The sequence below is a fragment of the Myodes glareolus genome, chromosome X, assembly GCF_982192425.1.
Source record: "Myodes glareolus chromosome X, mMyoGla1.1, whole genome shotgun sequence".
In the NCBI taxonomy this organism is placed as follows: Eukaryota; Metazoa; Chordata; class Mammalia; order Rodentia; family Cricetidae; genus Myodes; species Myodes glareolus.
In genome coordinates this window covers 5,595,744-5,602,759 of record NC_142053.1, presented here as the reverse complement: position 1 = coordinate 5,602,759, position 7,016 = coordinate 5,595,744, and positions in this window count along the sequence as shown.

The window sequence follows — 7,016 nt, the reverse complement described above, 5'->3', positions numbered from 1 at the left end:
CCATAGGCATACAAAAAGGTTTTCAAAGGGTTACAATGGGTTTTCTGAAAGGTTTGCATTTGAGGTGCTCACTGGAAAGAGTGATAGGGCCATAGAAAAGGTGAAACGTGTCTTTTGCCTCAGGCTTTGTATTTCCATGGCTCCTTAAAAACAACTTATAAAAGTTACAGACAGATCTGCTGTAGGCAGATCTGACATAATGACACCAAGGTGTCGGCTTGCTATATATTGCTTTATTATATTTAGGTATGATCCTCGTATCCCCAATCTCTCCATCACCTTTATCATAAAGGGGTGTTGAATTTTGCTAAATGCTTTTTCAGCATCTAATGAAATGATCATATGGTGTTTTTCTTTCAGTTTATTTATATGATGGATTACATTGATAGATTTGCGTATGTTGAACCATCCCTGCATCTCTGGGATGAAGCCCACTTGATTATAATGGATAATTTTTTAATGTGTTCTTGGATTCGGTTTGCCAGTATTTTATTGAGAATATTTGCGTCAATGTTCATGAGTGAGATTGGCCTGTAATTCTCTTTCTTGGTTGTGTCTTTGTGTGGTTTTGATATCAGGGTAACTGTAGCTTCCTAAAAAGAGTTTGGCAATGACTCTTCTGTTTCTATATTGTGAAATACATTAAGGAGTGTAGATATTAGCTCTTCCTGGAAGTTCTGGTAGAATTCTACATTGAAACCATCTGGTCCTGGGCTTTTTTTGGTGGGGAGATTTTTGATAACAGCTTCTAATTCTTCACGACTGACAATATAATAATATTTAGATTGTTCACCTGTTCTTGGTTCAACTTTGGTATATGTTACTTATCTAAAAACATGTCCATTTCTTTAACATTTTCCAATTTTGTGGCATACAGGCTTTTGTTGTAAGATCTAATGATTCTCTGAATTTCCTCTGTGTCTGTGGTTATGTCCCCCTTTTCATTTCTGATCCTATTAATTTGAATGTTCTCTCTCTGCCGTTTGATTAGTTTGGAGAGGGGTTTTTCAATCTTGATGATTTTCTCCAAGAACCAGCTTTTTGCTTCATTGATTCTTTGGATTGTTTTCTGTATTTCTATTTTGTTGATTTCAGCCCCAGTCTGATGATTTCCAGTCTTCTACTCCTCCTGGGTGAATCAGCTTCTTTTTTTTTCTAGAGCTTTCAAGTGTGCTGTTAAGTCTCTAATGTGTGCTTTCTCTGTTTTCTTTAATTGGGCACTTAGTGCTATGAACTTTCCTCTTAGCACTGCTTTCATAGTGTCCCATAGGTTTGAGTATGTTGTGTCCTTATTTTCATTAAATTCAAGGAAGACTTTAATTTCTTTCTTTATTTCTTCCTTGACCCAGGGGTGATTTAGTAGTTGACTGTTTAGCTTCCATGAGTTTGTTGGCTTCCTGGGGGTAGCATTGTTGTTGAAGTCTAACTTTAATCCATGGTGGTCTGATAAGACACAGATGGTTACTAATATTTTTTTGTATCTGTGGAAGTTTGCTTTGTTACTGAGTATGTGGTCAATTTTCGAGAAGGTTCCATGAGCTGCAGAGAAGAAGGTATATTCTTTCCTATTTGGGTGGAATGTTCTATAGATGTCTGTTAAATCCATTTGATTCAATACCTCCAATAATTCTCTTATTTCTCTGTTTAGTTTCTGTTTGATTGACCTGTCCATTGGTGAGAGAGGTGTGTTGAAATCTCCTAATATTAGTGTGTGTGGTTTGATGACTGCCTTGAGTTCTAGAAGTGTTTCTTTTACATAAGTGGGTGCCTTTATATTAGGGGCATAGATATTCAGGATTGAGACTTCTTCCTGATGGATTGTTCCTGTTATGAGTATGAAATGTCCATCTCCATCTCTTCTGATTGATTTTAGTTTGAAGTCAGTTTTGTTAGATATTAGAATGGTCACAACTGCTTGTTTCTTATGTCCATTTGCTTGGAAAACCTTTTCCCAACCCTTTACTCTGAGTAGGTGTCTGTCTTTGTGGTTGAGGTGTGTTTCTTGTAAACAGCAGAATGTTGAATCCTGTTTTCATATCCAATCTCTAAGTCTGTGCCTTTTTATAGGTGAATTGAATCCATTGATATTAAGTGATATTAATGACCAGTGGTTGTTGACTCTGGTTATTTTTATTTTGAGTAGTAGAGTGTATGTGTTTCCCTTCTTTGAGTTGTGCTTGTGAAGGGTCGCTAGATATCTGAGTTATTGTAGGCAGTGCTGGGAATGTTGGATTCCTTGGGTTGTGATTTTCCTTCTAATACTCTCTGTAAGACTGGATTTGTAGTTACATATTGTTTAAATTTGTTTTTATCCTGGAATATTTTTTTTCTCTGTTGATAGTGAACGATAGCTTGGCTGGGTATAGTAGTCTGGGCTTGCATCCATGGTCTCTTAGTTTCTGCAGTACCTCTATCCAGGACCTTCTGGCTTTCATGGTTTCCATAGAGAAGTCTGGTGTAAGTCTGATAGGTTTACCTTTATAAGTTACTTGATTTTTTTCCTTTGCAGCTCTTAATACTCTTTCTTTAATCTGAATTCTTTTTTTGATTATTATATGGTGAGGGGATGTTCTTTTTTTGATCCAGTCTATTTGTTGTTCTGTATGCTTCTTGAACCTTCATAGGAATATTGTTCTTTAGGTTGGGAAAGTTGTGTTGCCATCAACAATAGTTGCCCATTCTCAATCTCTTTATATGTTTGTTTCCATATTTTTCTTCTTACACATTTAAAATATTCACACATGGGGCTTGGAGAAATAGCTCAATGATTGGGAGTACTTTTGCTTTTGCAGAGGACCCAAGTTCAGTCTGCAGTAACTACATATGCCTCATAACCATCTGTAACTCCAGTTCTAAGAGACCTAGTTTTATCTATCCTCTGGCTTGCATGGACACCAGGCTTGCATGTAGCACATAGATATAGATGCAGGCAGAATAGTCAGACATATAAAAGAAAAATAAATTGATACAGGAGAATTGTCTGTATTCTGTCAATCATATTTTAAATAATTGCTGATTGGTCAGGCAGGAAGTATAGGCGGGTAAACCAGACAGGAAGTAGAACAGGAGAATGCTGGGAAGGAGGAAGCCCAGTCCTCACCAGTTCTGCCCAGACCACCAGAGAGACAAGGTGTAAGCCTCCCCACTGAGAAAGGCACTGAGCCGTGTGGCTAACATAGATAAGAATAATGGGTTAATATAAGTTACAAGAGATAAGAAGCCTGAGCTAATGGACCAATCAGTTTATAACCTAATTTAGACTCTGTATGATTTTCTTTGGAACTTGCTGGTTGTGGGGTACCAGGTGGGACATAAACCCCAAGCAGACCCTTTCATGTTACAGTAAATCTTTTTAAAAATTCACAAGCACACAACATTATATTGCCTCTTTGGGGGTCTGTTTTAATCTATGTTCTCCCATTCATCTAGCACCACTTTTTGGGTTTAGCTATGGGGGGGGGCAGAATGCTCTTACAGTACAGTGGGAGCAAATTTATCATGTTCTTCTCTAATTTTTATTTTCACTTCAAAAATGCAAACCTATTATTCCAGATCTTAAATTTGTATTGAGTACATGTATGATGGTTAATGCTATTGTCAATTTGACACAATCTATAGTCATATGGGAAAGGAGTCTCAAAGAGGGATTATCTGTGGACATGTTAGTGGAAGATAGAGCCCAGATTGTATAAAACTCAAAAAAGCTAGCAGGCGGTGAACATGCATATGCTAATTCATTGCCCTCTGTTTTTGCCTCTAATATAGCTAGCTGCTTCAAGTACCTGCCACCCTAACTTCCCAGCAATGAAGGACTGGATCATGAAATTGTGAGCCAAATGAATCCTTCCTCCTTTAAATTTTTTTTTCTCTTTTAATCACTGCAGCAGGACAGGAAAGTTAGACAACATGAGACATGGAAGTGGAAAAGGGACTGAAGGGAGGCAGGCATGGGGAAGGGTACAAATGGTGGGAAGTAGGGATAGAAAGTATAGGAACAACAAAAGCCAAGTGTGTATAAAAATACCAAAATAAGAGCTATTACTTTGTATCCTAATTTTAAAAACAAATTAAAATTATTAAAAAGTGAATTATAGAAAACTGTGTAAATCAGAAATACACAAATAATCAGATCACCTGTAGCCACTGCTTGGAATTATAGTTGATGCTAATTTTGATATATTGCTCTCTAATGCTTTGTACACATCATTTAAAAATTATCCATGCATTATAGTTACTAGTTTATACTATGCCTTTTTAATTTTTAGGTCTTTATAGGCTTTCTGCTTTATGGTTATAATAGTGGTCCATCGTGTAGATGCAGCAAGAACATACATAATAATGCTATCAACTAGACTCTAGGTACTAGACATTTTATTAGTTTCCTTTTAAAACTGTTCTTGAAATAATATATGCTCTTATATGTAAATGTGAGTATCTGCCTGGATAAATTTTCTGCAATGGAGCTTCTTTGTTGGGGACTATAAATTAAAGGACAATATTATTTCTTTATTTAGCTGAATAATACATGTTTATTATTCACAATGTAGAAAATACATACCCAAGAAAGGAGAAGACAAACTACCCAACTTACTATTCGAGGATAACCACCATTAACCCATCCAGTGGTCTTTTATGATACTCCATGTGCTCTTTCATAAGCTTTGTACTTAATATAGTCTGAACATCTTTTTCATTTTGCAAGTTTTTCATGCTTTCACTGATTGCATAGATTTTCATTGTGTGAAAATACTACAATTTATTTGACTGCTGCTGCTGTTGGACATTGACATTGTCTTATTTTCCCCCATTGTAGACAACACACGAGTAACTGGTTTTTATAAGCATAAATTTTTGCTTCACTTAAATTTCTGAACATAAAATGGTTATTTTCACATGTATACATATTTTGTTTTTAAGAAAAGCATTATCTGTCTATCTATCCATTTATTTATTTTTATCTTTGCCACAGAGTATTGACTTTTCTTTCCCTCCCCTCCCAAATAAATTTTTGGGATTAATATTTTATCAATTTGACTACATATAATTGGCATCCTATTTTAAGATTTATATTTCCTTAATTACTAGTAAAACTGATTTCCCCTTCTCCAATTTTCTGTGCTGGAGTGAGAATTTTTTCCCAAATTCTACAGAATTTAAAAATAAACTATAAATACCAATTTTTGTTTTTTCACAAAGATTTTCTTATTTGACTCACTATTAGAACTTCAAACCTATATTTCCTAATAGCCTAAGTACAGTCTTACAAGCATCCTTGTCTACTTACAATAGCATGCTGGATTGGCCTGCTAGTGTGTCATTTAGGACATTTGCATTTGTATTCGGAAGTAAGCTTACTTCTCTATTTCCTTCTGCATGTATTTATGTGAATATTTGTCAAGTTTTGTGGTCAAGATAACTTTAATTCTACAAAATGAATGAAGCTTATTTCCCTCTTTTCCTTTATATTGGGAACCACTCTCAGAGCATGGAAATTATCTGTTGGCAGTGAATCAGAAAGAACTTGCTTATAAAGCTTACTAGGTATTGTAACAATCATGGGAGGAAATGGCTTTTTTGACAGTCCAATTTCCCCATGTTTTATACTTCTTTGTGATTCCAGTTTGCTAATTTTCCTAGTAATTTATCTGTTTTTGAGATTTTCAAATTTGATAGCATTTTTCTGTGTTATTAAAATATATCTTAATACACACAAAGAACAAATCAGCCATCCATGATAATTTTTAGTTTATCTGCATCACGACAGTCACCACAACACATTTACAGTTTCAGAACCTCAAAGAAATCCAGTATCCATTAGCATTCATGGTTCCTTTCCACTCAATCTCCAACCCCCACTCCATGTCCCTGTTGTAGGCAGTCACTAATTTCCTTTTTTGTCTACAAAAATGTGCTTGTTCTGGATATTTCATATGAATGGAGTCATATACTATGTTAAATTTATGACTTCCTTCTTTCATTTAGTATAACAGTACTCACAGTTCAACTGTAATATATGTCAGTACTTCATTTTCTTTTTAATTTTTTAATTAACAACCTTCTTTTTCAAACAGTCTTAAAATGTAAAATCTAAGTATATAGTACATATAGCGCCCCTAGACACCTTCTCCCTCACTCCTTAACATAGTTTTTCTAACATTCTGCCTTATTGTTATATATAAATTGATGAATTAATATTGATGGTGTGATTATTAATTGAAGTTTCTAGTTTATACTAGAATTCACAAATAGTGCAGGTATTTGACAAATGCCTCATATCAGGCATCCCACATTACAATCATAAAGTATAGTTTAGATGAATAAGTGAAGCACAAAAGTATTCCTAGCAGAAAATAATAGAAGTCTGCATGCATATTATTTAGTGAAAGAAGCCTATCTACCAATACCATATACTGTATGGTTATAATTATCTAGCCTTCTGGTAAGGAGAAATAAAAGAGACAATAAGTAGATCGTCCTTTTTTAAGAACTTGATAGAAGAGGGAAAGACTGCTTTAAAACTCTTCTATGCTTCACCTGTCCTATTGTAGGGATAACTACCATAGCCAAAAGCAACTAGGGAGAAAAGTGTCTTCTTATCTTATGGCTTACAGTCTATCTTAAAGGGAAATTAGAAAAGAAACTCAAGACAGAACCTGTATGTAGGAAATGAAGCAGAAGTCATGGAAAAACTGTCTACTGGCTTGTTCCCCAATGATTTGTTCATTATAGCATCCATGCAGCCCAAGGGTTGCAACATCCACAGTGGGTTGGCCCTTTTCATCAATTATTAGTCAAGAAAATACCCTAAAGATTTGCCTATAGTGGTGTAGGAGGTCCTTCTGTCTATGTGTTGCTTCCATTGGTTAGTGAATAAAGAAACTGGCTTGGCCTGATAGGGTGGAACCTAATTTAAATAGGTGGGGAAAACTAAATGGGATACTGGGAGAAAGAAGGAAGAATTAGAGAGACGCTATGGATCTGCCGGAGACAGATGCTGGGAATTTTACCTGGTAATC